This window comes from Hyperoodon ampullatus (assembly GCF_949752795.1).
Source record: "Hyperoodon ampullatus genome assembly, chromosome: 11".
Lineage (NCBI taxonomy): Eukaryota > Metazoa > Chordata > Mammalia > Artiodactyla > Ziphiidae > Hyperoodon > Hyperoodon ampullatus.
This window is the reverse complement of record NC_136924.1, coordinates 87,006,100-87,016,667: the sequence shown is the minus strand read 5'-3', so window position 1 is coordinate 87,016,667 and position 10,568 is coordinate 87,006,100.

Below are 10,568 nucleotides of genomic sequence, written 5' to 3'. Positions count from 1 at the left end.
ATTGGAATTTTGATAGAGATTGCAATGAATCTGTAGATTGCTTCAGGCATTGTGCACATTTTATTACTTCTTCCAATTCATGAGCATGGAATATCTTTCCATTTATTTGTGTCTTCAGTTTCTTTCATCAGTGTTTTATGGTTTTCAGTGTACAGATCTTCTACCTCTTTGGTTAAATTTATTCCTAAGTATTTTATTGTTTTTGATACTATCGTGAATTGAATTGCTTTTTTAAATTTCTTTTTAGTTTTTTTTCAGTGTATAGAAATGTAACTGATTTTTTCCCAAATATTTATTGAATTGTTCCAGGTGAAAGGCACTCTGCTTAGGCATGTACATGTATGTGCTCATGCTTTTTAGACCATTTTAGGTGGAAGTATTGAGGAAAATGCAAATGCAAAATATTAAACATTTTTAGAGTTGACTTTCATGTTATTACTCTTCAATTCTATGTGAGCAAATAAAATCCAGATGTAGGTCAGGCTCAACTAGTAGATGAAGGTAAGACTATTTGTGTATTAAAATATCTGGTCCAAAGGCGTGCCACTTTGGCCATTTTCAGCTGGTAGTTTTCTCCTTCTTTCATATGAATAATTTTTCACTAAAGAAAATGTTTATATGTGAAGGTAAAGAGCCAGTGGTTAATCATAGAATTTGTTTTTAATTTTAAGAAAAACAAGGAACCTTCACACAGTAATGACTATACTTCTTGAATAAATACTTTACTCACTGTAGTCATGCTCTCTATCTTTTATAACATTCATTTTTTAAGAATTTAAAAAATAAAATTTGTACAAATTCCTAATAAAAAGATGAGCAGAAATTAATATCTACTAATAGGAAGTAGGCTACATAATTTTGATTGGAATACTGTATGGGCGTTAACAATTATGGTGTAGATGTAGGTTCAATGATATAGAAACGCCTCTAAGCCACATTATTGAATAAAAATGTAAGTTACTCACAGCTAAGACTGTGTGATTTCATTTATGTGAAGAGTGTGTTTATATGTACACGTATGTAGAAAAATGACTAAAATAATGTTTACCAAAATACTAATGTCTGGGTAGAGTATTTAAGGTTTTCTTTTAAAATCTTATTCTTTTACACTTTATATGGTCTTGGGATTTTCAAGGTCAGCTGTCAAATTTATAAACCTTCATTCTGAAGAAGAAATTGATAGATTTGTCAGTTTTGTCTAGTTATATCACTTGTTTTAGTTATTCATATACTGCATTACATAGCACTCTTAGTGTTATATAATTCATATTATTTTATTCTTTATATATTTCAATTCGACATTTTTTTGTACACCTGCTAAATGGTATAGTGGAAAGTGTATGTGTGTCGAATATTTTCTATCTGGGTTAAAATTCAAAATCCCCCACTTAAAAGTGGTGTGATACTAGCCAAGTTACGTATCCTCTTTCTGCCTGTTCTCTCATCTGTGAAAAGTATTTCAATAAAATCTACTTAACAGGATTATTGTCATTATCAGAGATACTATTTAGAAAGTTGCGAGCGCAGTGCCTAGTTCTTGTTGGGTATTTCATAAATAATATTACTTTTATTACCACTAGGATCATGCACGCAATCAGATGCCTGGTGCAATAGTGTGCTAAGCAACAGGAATTCAAAGATAAACACTCTCTGACTCCTGCACTGTGCCCTCAAGAACTCATCAGCTAAGTGGGGAGATAGAAACGTAAGCAAAGCAGACCTTATGTCATATGATTTACAGCGTGCTTGTGAGAAAAGGAATGCAAATACAATATGTGGGCAAAAGGAGGGGGATTTCAGGCAGAGAGAACAAGCAGTCTAACGTCGTTTCACGTGTATACTACACCTCCATTCTCTCTCTCTCTGTCTCCTCTCTCTGTCATTCTTAGATTAAATAGAGTGAACTTGGTAGGAAATATTTTGGGTTTGTATCATATACTAGTGCTATTCTTCTGTGTACTAAGTAAACGTTTCAGATTTATAGATTGTCAAGCTCTTCCCGTTATAGAGAGCTTCGGGATTTTGCATTTTGTGAAAAATTGGATAAAGTAGCTTTTAAGTTCTCCTCCAACTTTAGTGATTCATTTCTATGATTTGTTAATAATATGGGTTTTATATCTTTATTATGCATATAATTAAGCTATAACATTAAAACAACCGAACAGTGATAAGTTTACACAAAGAAAAGGTACTGTTGCAGAGAACCAACCTTCCCCTGCCTTTGGGATGCAGTGCAAGTGCTCTATTGTCAAATGCTGTATTTTGAGTAGATTTGATAACAACCACTCTTCTTTTTCATTATCTTTTTTTATCTTGTTATTCATTTTAGAAAAAAATTTTTATTGGAGTATAGTTTCTTTACAACATTGTGTTAGTTTCTAAGTGAATCAGCTACATATACACATATCCCTTCTTTTTTATATTTCCTTCCGATAACAACCACTCTTAAGGGATCCATTGCAGTGAAGTTCAGGAGCTCATTTAAGACCATTTTACTTTCTGGCCTGCTTTTTGACTTACAAGCCAAGTGTGTCTTGTTTTTTCAACCTAATGTGGCCCTTTTCTGCCTTGTTATTTTGGATCATGATTCAGGAAGAGTTAATGATCAGAAAAGGTGTTGAAGAAGGACTTTTTCCTGCGTCAGTACTTTGGAGTTGACTTGATGAGCTTCCATCATCTAAAGTAGCACTTGGCTTCATACCAAGCCATGGGGCAGCTAATTCAAGAAGTTGTCACATGGGCTAGAAATTGTTGAGAGACTGAACCTGATATTTGAAAGATTTGGATTCATGAAGTTTCTATATGAATTGTTATCTCCTGGGTGATATTGTTTCTTTGGTTTTTTGTCTCTTATTTCCCTTGTACTTATGATCTGCTATATCCAATGACAGTACAGTGGGCTTAATTAGACTGAGGAGAAATTTGGTTATTTTTGCTGGAGCAAGGACATGGTTAACTTCTTTCTTTGTTCCCATAATTATTACTTTTGGCTTATTTTTACCATGGGCTCACTCTGGTCCCCGTATAATATAGCTAAACAGAGAAGAAGGTCCTTTTCAAGTAAATTTTAAAACATGTTGAGTTATGGAATAAAGCAAAATTGGTGATGGTTGGGAAAACGGAAAGATTTTCCCTTTGGAAAATCTAACTAGATCTGTGACAAAGATGGCTGCTGTAGCCCTTGCAGTCTTGCTTGTGTTTCTAGTAGAAGGAAGGAGGATGTAGCTGCACCTTTTAAAATAATAACTTGCACCATTTTATCTTCCATTTTTTCATTTTTAGGTAACACAACAAACAGAACACATGCAGCAGGAAAGACTAGCTCATAAGAGAATGTTACTTCCAGGTTTTTTGATACTCAGGGATTTCAGATACATTGGATCAGATTCTAATGTCTCATTCAGAGTGGATTCTTACTCTAACGACACCCTCCAAATGACTCAGTTGTTGTTTCTAATAGTAAAGGAAAAGAAAGAAAGAATTGGAGAGGACAAGGAGGAGAAGAAAGAAAAAACAAGGATTTCCAGAATAAAATAAGCCTTAGATGTGCCTTTTTACTAAGGCATTGCTGGCAATTGAAGGTTAGGGGAAATGATTAAGTGGCTGTGTCCTTCATCAGACACCCCAGGGGAGCTGATGAAGAGCTATGTCTTACTTCCACCTACTTGATACAGTGTCTTTTTGAAGCAAAAAATATTGATTAGATTAATGAAATTCTGTTGTATTATGGCCAAATAGGGGATTCCTTTACCAGATGCAAAAGAAAGTTGTTTTGCTTTAATTGGCAAACTCTCCTGGCATTGTATATGCATCCCCTCCCCTGAAAATCCTGAGATTATAATTGATTAACCAATAAGATGGTTAGTAAAATATTCTCATCCTATATGTATCTGATGTTGATTCTGATTGCCTTACATCGATGAACCTAATGGTAGTGGTCATTTTAAGTTGTTGACATAAAACGACATCATTTTACTACATGGGGGAAATGAAATTAAAAAAGCAAAATAACTTTTAAGCTGAACTTGACTCTTCATCTCTGGTTTACGCAACCTAGTGTCCTGGGTGCTTGTGAAAAATACAAATACCCAATCTCCAGGCCAGTTTCCCTACATCAGAAATTCTGGGGATGGACTCAGCCTCCGCTTCCTCCCTAAGTGCCCCAGGTGAGGCCGCCCATCAGGCCCTACGCAGCTGGGAATTGTTAAGGGCGCTGCAATGGCCTCTCAATTGATTGTATTCTCTGAAAAGTGGTTCCTTCAGCTGAATTTGCAGCTATCTAGCCAAGACTTCCTATTGCTTGTCTTTCTATCCTGGTTCCTCCTCTGCTACCCAGAGAAGTCTCTGCTCCTCAAAACATATGGTGTTATTTGGGAGTCTTTTATAAAACCTACTCTGTTTCTCAAGTCAGTGCAAGCAGCATTTAGATGAACTGTGCAGATTAGATGGTGGTGGCAAAAAAGGCCCCTCAGCTACTTCTTTGTTTATCTTCCTTCAGCAATAATGCAATGAATGATTTCTTCACATTTCAAGACATGACCCCAGGGAGGAAGTTCTCACTGGTAGCTGTTGCCAGATGAGAAGCCACTTGCACCAGGGCATTTAATAGTTCTCCTTGGCTCTCTGACCACTCTAGAGATGGGGCCAACCTTTTCCTCTATTTTGACTTTGACTGAAATGATCGTTTCCTCACCAATAATTATCACATTATATTTAGTTGTAAATATCTTTGGCTCTGGTAATGCTAGTGAGGTATTGGTCTAGGTATTTCATAATAAAAAGGATGAATTATATATGCAAGTTGCCCATAAGGTGTTTATAGCCTAGGAAGAGAAATAAATCGCACATTGGTAATGAAAACCGAAAGGAGAAGTTCAGTGATTGCAGTCAGGGGAGTACAAGCTCATCGCCGTGGGGAGTTTGGGGAGGGATAAAGTTGTACTTCTAACTCGCAGCGAGGGATTGTGGAGCAGGCGATTTGCAGATCCAACCTTGAAAGTCATCTCGATAAGGACCTCTGGAGATGGGCTTGTTGACAGAGCAAAATGACAAAGGCACAGAAGTGGAGAGTGTGAAGGACTTTGTAGGAGGGTGGTGAGTTGTTCAGACTGATTCCTAGAGAGTGGCGTCGGACCAAAGAGAACCTTGTCAGGTTAGACTTGCCCTTTGGTTAATGCGGAGGCAGGAAAAGTGTGTATATTGGGAAGACATTCTTTAGTAAGATTATTCTGGCAGCAGGAAGTAAAACTGACCAAAAGAGGAAGACGCTAGAAAGAACCAAGACTTATTTGAGGTGAAGATGGTCCAACTTTAGGCTTGTTTTAAAATTAAAGTCACCCTGTATGTCTCCAAGATGTTTAAAATTCATGGAGCAGTCAAGGCATTAACTCTCCTGTGGAAAAATTCCATTTATGACAGAATCTGACAAGGAAACATTATTAAGGATAGAGTATTTGAATTTGAAGGGTATATCCACATGATGTTTCTGCTCTTCCTACTTTATTTTTCTATGATGCAAATAATTCTTTCAAGTTTTTTACACTTGTATGGCACTGCATCCTTGCTTTGTTTTAACAGCATATATTAAGATAATCATAGCTCTCTGTAAGTCATTTGAGCCTAGGCAGGGTACCAAAGGTACACAGAGAGTTAACGGCTTCCCTGCAAGCATCACTCAGATCTTGCAGCTCTTAGTCTTTTTGTCTTCCCATTGTCTTCCCTTTGCCTATGCTACTGAAGTTAATACAGAGTGCTGGCTTACATCAGAAGCAGTCATTAGCTTCTATATAAATTCTTTTTCTGTTCATTTAAGGAAGAGGTTTTTTCCTTGTTTATACAACCACAAGTTCTATATTTTCTTTCAGGAATCAGACTCTTCAGCTATCTTAAAAGGGTAAAAGATGGTCTCAGAGGGGATGAAGGCATAGTTATCTTTGGGAATAAAAGTGTACGTTAAATTCCAATTAAAAAATTGGTCAGTCATTGCATGAAATCTGCTCCTGTGTTTCTTCCTACATTTGTAAGCTCTGTGGGGTTAAACATGTCTCAAACAATGTCTAGCCTTGGTGGATTTAAATGCTGATGAGATGGTATTTGAACTGATCTTTTCCTTCCTTGCTGCGCCTAATGGATTACTAAATTTAAGTGCTCAGGGCATAGTTTTGCCCTCTTTTGTGAGTACGTGGCTCTCATTGACGTCATTGGGAGCCCTGCGTCTCTGCAGGGCAGAATTTGGCACTTCCATGTAGAATATTTTTAAACTAGAAAATTGAATTACAAAGGTATTGCATCTGCTTTTTATATAGACATTGTTTGCTTTATTAAAGAATGTTTCATAAAGCTAGCCAATTCTGCAGGACCTACATATTTAGCTAGGCAAACTATTTTTAGAAATTACATAAAAAGGAGACTGAACTTTTAATTTAAAATCAGGGTTGTTTAGGCCTGGATTTACAGAAATCAGAATGATACGCTTATTATTAAACCATGCTTTTATTTTTAGCAGGTGTGCTGGGTAGCAAAATTTAGTTTTGTGAAAACACAAATGAAAATGGTAAACAGAATGTTAAAAAGACGCTGCTACCAACTGAAATATATTTTTTATCTTTTCTTTTTTCTTTGAAATATAGCTGATGTACAATATTACATTAGTGTCATGTGTGCAACATAGTAATTTGACATTTATACATATTATGAAATGATCACCACAGTCTAGTAACCATTTGTCACCATACAAAGATACTGCAGTATTACAGACTGTAGTCCCCTGTGCTGTATGTTACTCTTCCCCATGACTTATTTAGTTTATAACTGGAAGTTTTTACTTCTTAATCCCTTTCACCTATTTTACCCAACCTCCCATCCCCCTCCCCTCTGGCAACCACCAGTTTGTTCTCTGTATCTTTGAATCTCTCTGTGTTTTGTTTTTTTAGATTCCACATATAAGTGAAATCATATAGTGTTTTTCTTTCTCTGTCTGACTTTATCACTTAGCACAGTACCCTCTAGGTCCATCCATGTCATCACAAATGGCAAGATTTCATTCTTTTTTACAGCCAAGTAATATTCCTGTCTGTGTGTTTGTATGTGTGCTTGCGTGTATACATATGTATATATGTATATACCACATCTTCTTTATTCATTCGTTTATTGATGGACACTTAGGTTGCTTCCATATCTTGGCTATTGTAAATAATGGTGGAATGAACACAGAGGTACATTTATCTTTTTCGAATTAGTGTTTTTGTTTTCTTTGGATACTCAAAAATGGAATTGCTGAATTGTATAGTAGTTCTGTAGGTCACCCGTGTACAAAGTGGGGGTTACGGGCACTGACCCTCTTTGTGTAGTACTGTAATGCATACTTATTGAAAAACAATTGTGTATAAATGCACCTGCACAGGTCAAACCTGTCCTTTTCAAGGATCAACTGTATATTTAATTTTTTGAGGAACCTCCATACTCTCTTCCATAGCGTCTGCACCAATTTACATTCCCGCCAACAGTGCACAAGGGTTTCCTTTTCTCCACATCCTCCCCAACCCTTATTTGCTGTCTTTTTGATAATAGCCATTCTGACAGGAATGAGGTGATAACTCATTATGGTTTTGAATTGCACTTCCCTGATGGTTAGAGATGCTGAGCATCTTTCCTTTGTCCGTTGGCCATCTGTATGTCTTCTTTGGAAAAATATCTATTCAGGTCCTCTACCCATTGTTTAACCAGATGGTTTGATTTTGGGATATTGAGTTGTATAAGTTATTCATAGATTTTGGATATTAACCCCTTGTTGGACATATCCTTGGCAGATATCTTCTCCCATTCACTAGGCTGCCTTTTCATTTTGTTGATAATTTCTTTTGCTATGTAAAATCTTGTTACTTTGATGCAGTCTTTTTTTTTTTGTTGTTGTTTTTTTTGCGGTACGCGGGCCTCTCACTGTTGTGGTCTCTCCCGTTGCGGAGCACAGGCTCCGGATGCGCAGGCTCAGCGGCCATGGCTCACGGGCCCAGCCGCTCCGTGGCATATGGGATCCTCCCAGACCGGGGCACGAACCCGTATCCCCTGCATCGGCAGGCGGACTCTCAACCACTGCGCCACCAGGGAGGCCCTTTGATGCAGTCTTATGTGTTCATTTTTGCTTTTATTTCCCTTGCCTGAGGAGACAGATCCAAAAAAACATTACTAAGATCAACGTCAAAGTGATTATTGCCTATGTTTTCTTCTAAGAGTTTTATGGTTTCAGGTCTTACATTTAAGTCTTTAATCCACTTTTAGTTTATTTTTGTATATGGTTGAAGAAAGTGGTCCAGCTTCATTCTTTTGATAATAGCTGTCCATTTTTCTGAATATTATTTATTGAAGAGATGGTCTTTTCCCCACTGTATATTTATATAATTGACTATACATGCGTGGGTTGATTTCTGGGATCTCTATTCTGTTCCATCCTAATTTTATGCCAGTACCACACAGTTTTGATTAGTATAGCTTCATAGTATAGTTTGGAATCAGAGAGCATGATACACCCAGCTTTGTTTTTCTTTCTTAACATTGCTTTGGCTATTCATGGTCTTTTGTGGTTCCATACAAAATTTAGGATCATTTGTTCCAGTTCTGTGAAAGATACGATTGGTATTTTAAAAGGAATTGCATAAATCTGTAGAGTGCTTTGGGTAGTATGGACATTTTAACAATATTAATTCTTTCAATACATGAGCATGGTGCACGCGTGCCTTGTTTTATTACACTTTGGTTTAATGCACTTCACAGTTATCGCGTCTTTTACAGATTGAAGATTTGTGACAGCCAGGCATGAAGCAAGTCTATCAGCACCATTTCTCCAGCAGCATTTGCTCACTTTGTGTCTCTGTGTCACTCGTAATTCTCACAATATTTCAAACCTTTCACCAGCAAAAAAAAAATGTACAACTTGCTGAAGTCTCAAATGATGGTTAGCCTTTTTCAGCAATAAACTATTTTTTAATTAAGGTATATACATTGGTTCTTTTGTTTGTTTGTTTTACATAACGCTGTTCCATCCTTAATAGACTACATTATAGTGTAAACGTAACTTTTACACGACCTGGGAAACCAAAAAATTATTGTGGCTTGCTTTATTACATTATTCACATTATTGTGGTTGTCTGGAACTGAATACTCAATGTCTCTGAGGTATGCTTGTATGTATTTTTTTCTTCCATCTGTCTTTTTAAAAAAAATCTTTATTGGAGTATAATTGCTTTACAATGTTAGTTTCTGCTCTATAACAAAGTGAATCAGCTATACATATACATATATGCCCATATCCCCTCCCTCTTGCATTTCCCTCCCACCCTCCCTATCTCACCCCTCTAGGTGGTCACAAAGCACCGAGCTGGTCTCCCTGTGCTATGTGGCTGCTTCCCACTAGCTATCTATTTTATATTTGGTAGTGTATATATGTCCATGCCACTATCTCACTTGGTCCCAGCTTACCCTTCCCCCTCCCCGTGTCCTCAAGACCATTCTCTACGTCTGTGTCTTTATTACTGTCCTGCCCCTAGGTTCTTCAAAACGATTTTTTTTTTTTTTAGATTCCATATATATGTGTTAGCATACGGTATTTGTTTTTCTTTTTTTTTTAATTTTTTTTATTTTTTTTTATTATTAGTTTCTGCTTTATAACAAAGTGAATCAGTCATACATACACATCTGTTCCCACATCCCTTCCCTATTGCGTCTCCCTCCCTCCCACCCTCCCTATCCCACCCCTCCAGGCGGTCACAAAGCACCGAGCTGATCTCCCTGTGCTCTGCGGCTGCTTCCCACTATCTATCTACCTTACGTTTGGTAGTGTATATATGTCCATGCCTCTCTTTCGCTTTGTCACAGCTTACCCTTCACCCTCCCCATATCCTCAAGTCCGTTCTCAAGTAGGTCTGTGTCTTTATTCCCGTTTTACCCCTAGGTTCTTCATGACATTTTTTTTAAATTCCATATATATGTGTTAGCATACGGTATTTGTCTTTCTCTTTCTGACTTACTTCACTCTGTATGACAGACTCTAGGTCTATCCACCTCATTACAAATAGCTCAGTTTCGTTCCTTTTTATGGCTGAGTAATATTCCATTGTATATATGTGCCACATCTTCTTTATCCATTCATCCGATGATGGACACTTAGGTTGTTTCCAGCTCCGGGCTATTGTGAATAGAGCTGCAATGAACATTTTGGTACATGTCTCTTTTTGAATTATGGTTTTCTCAGGGTATATGCCTAGTAGTGGTATTGCTGGGTCATATGGTAGTTCTACTTTTAGTTTTTTAAGGAACCTCCATACTGTTGTCCATAGTGGCTGTACCAATTCACATTCCCACCAGCAGTGCAAGAGTGTTCCCTTTTCTCCACACCCTCTCCAGCATTTATTGTTTCTAGATTTCTTGATGATGGCCATTCTGACTGGTGTGAGATGATATCTCATTGTAGTTTTGATTTGCATTTCTCTAATGATTAATGATGTTGAGCATTCTTTCATGTATTTGTTGGCAGTCTGTATATCTTCTTTGGAGAAATGCCTATTTAAGTCTTC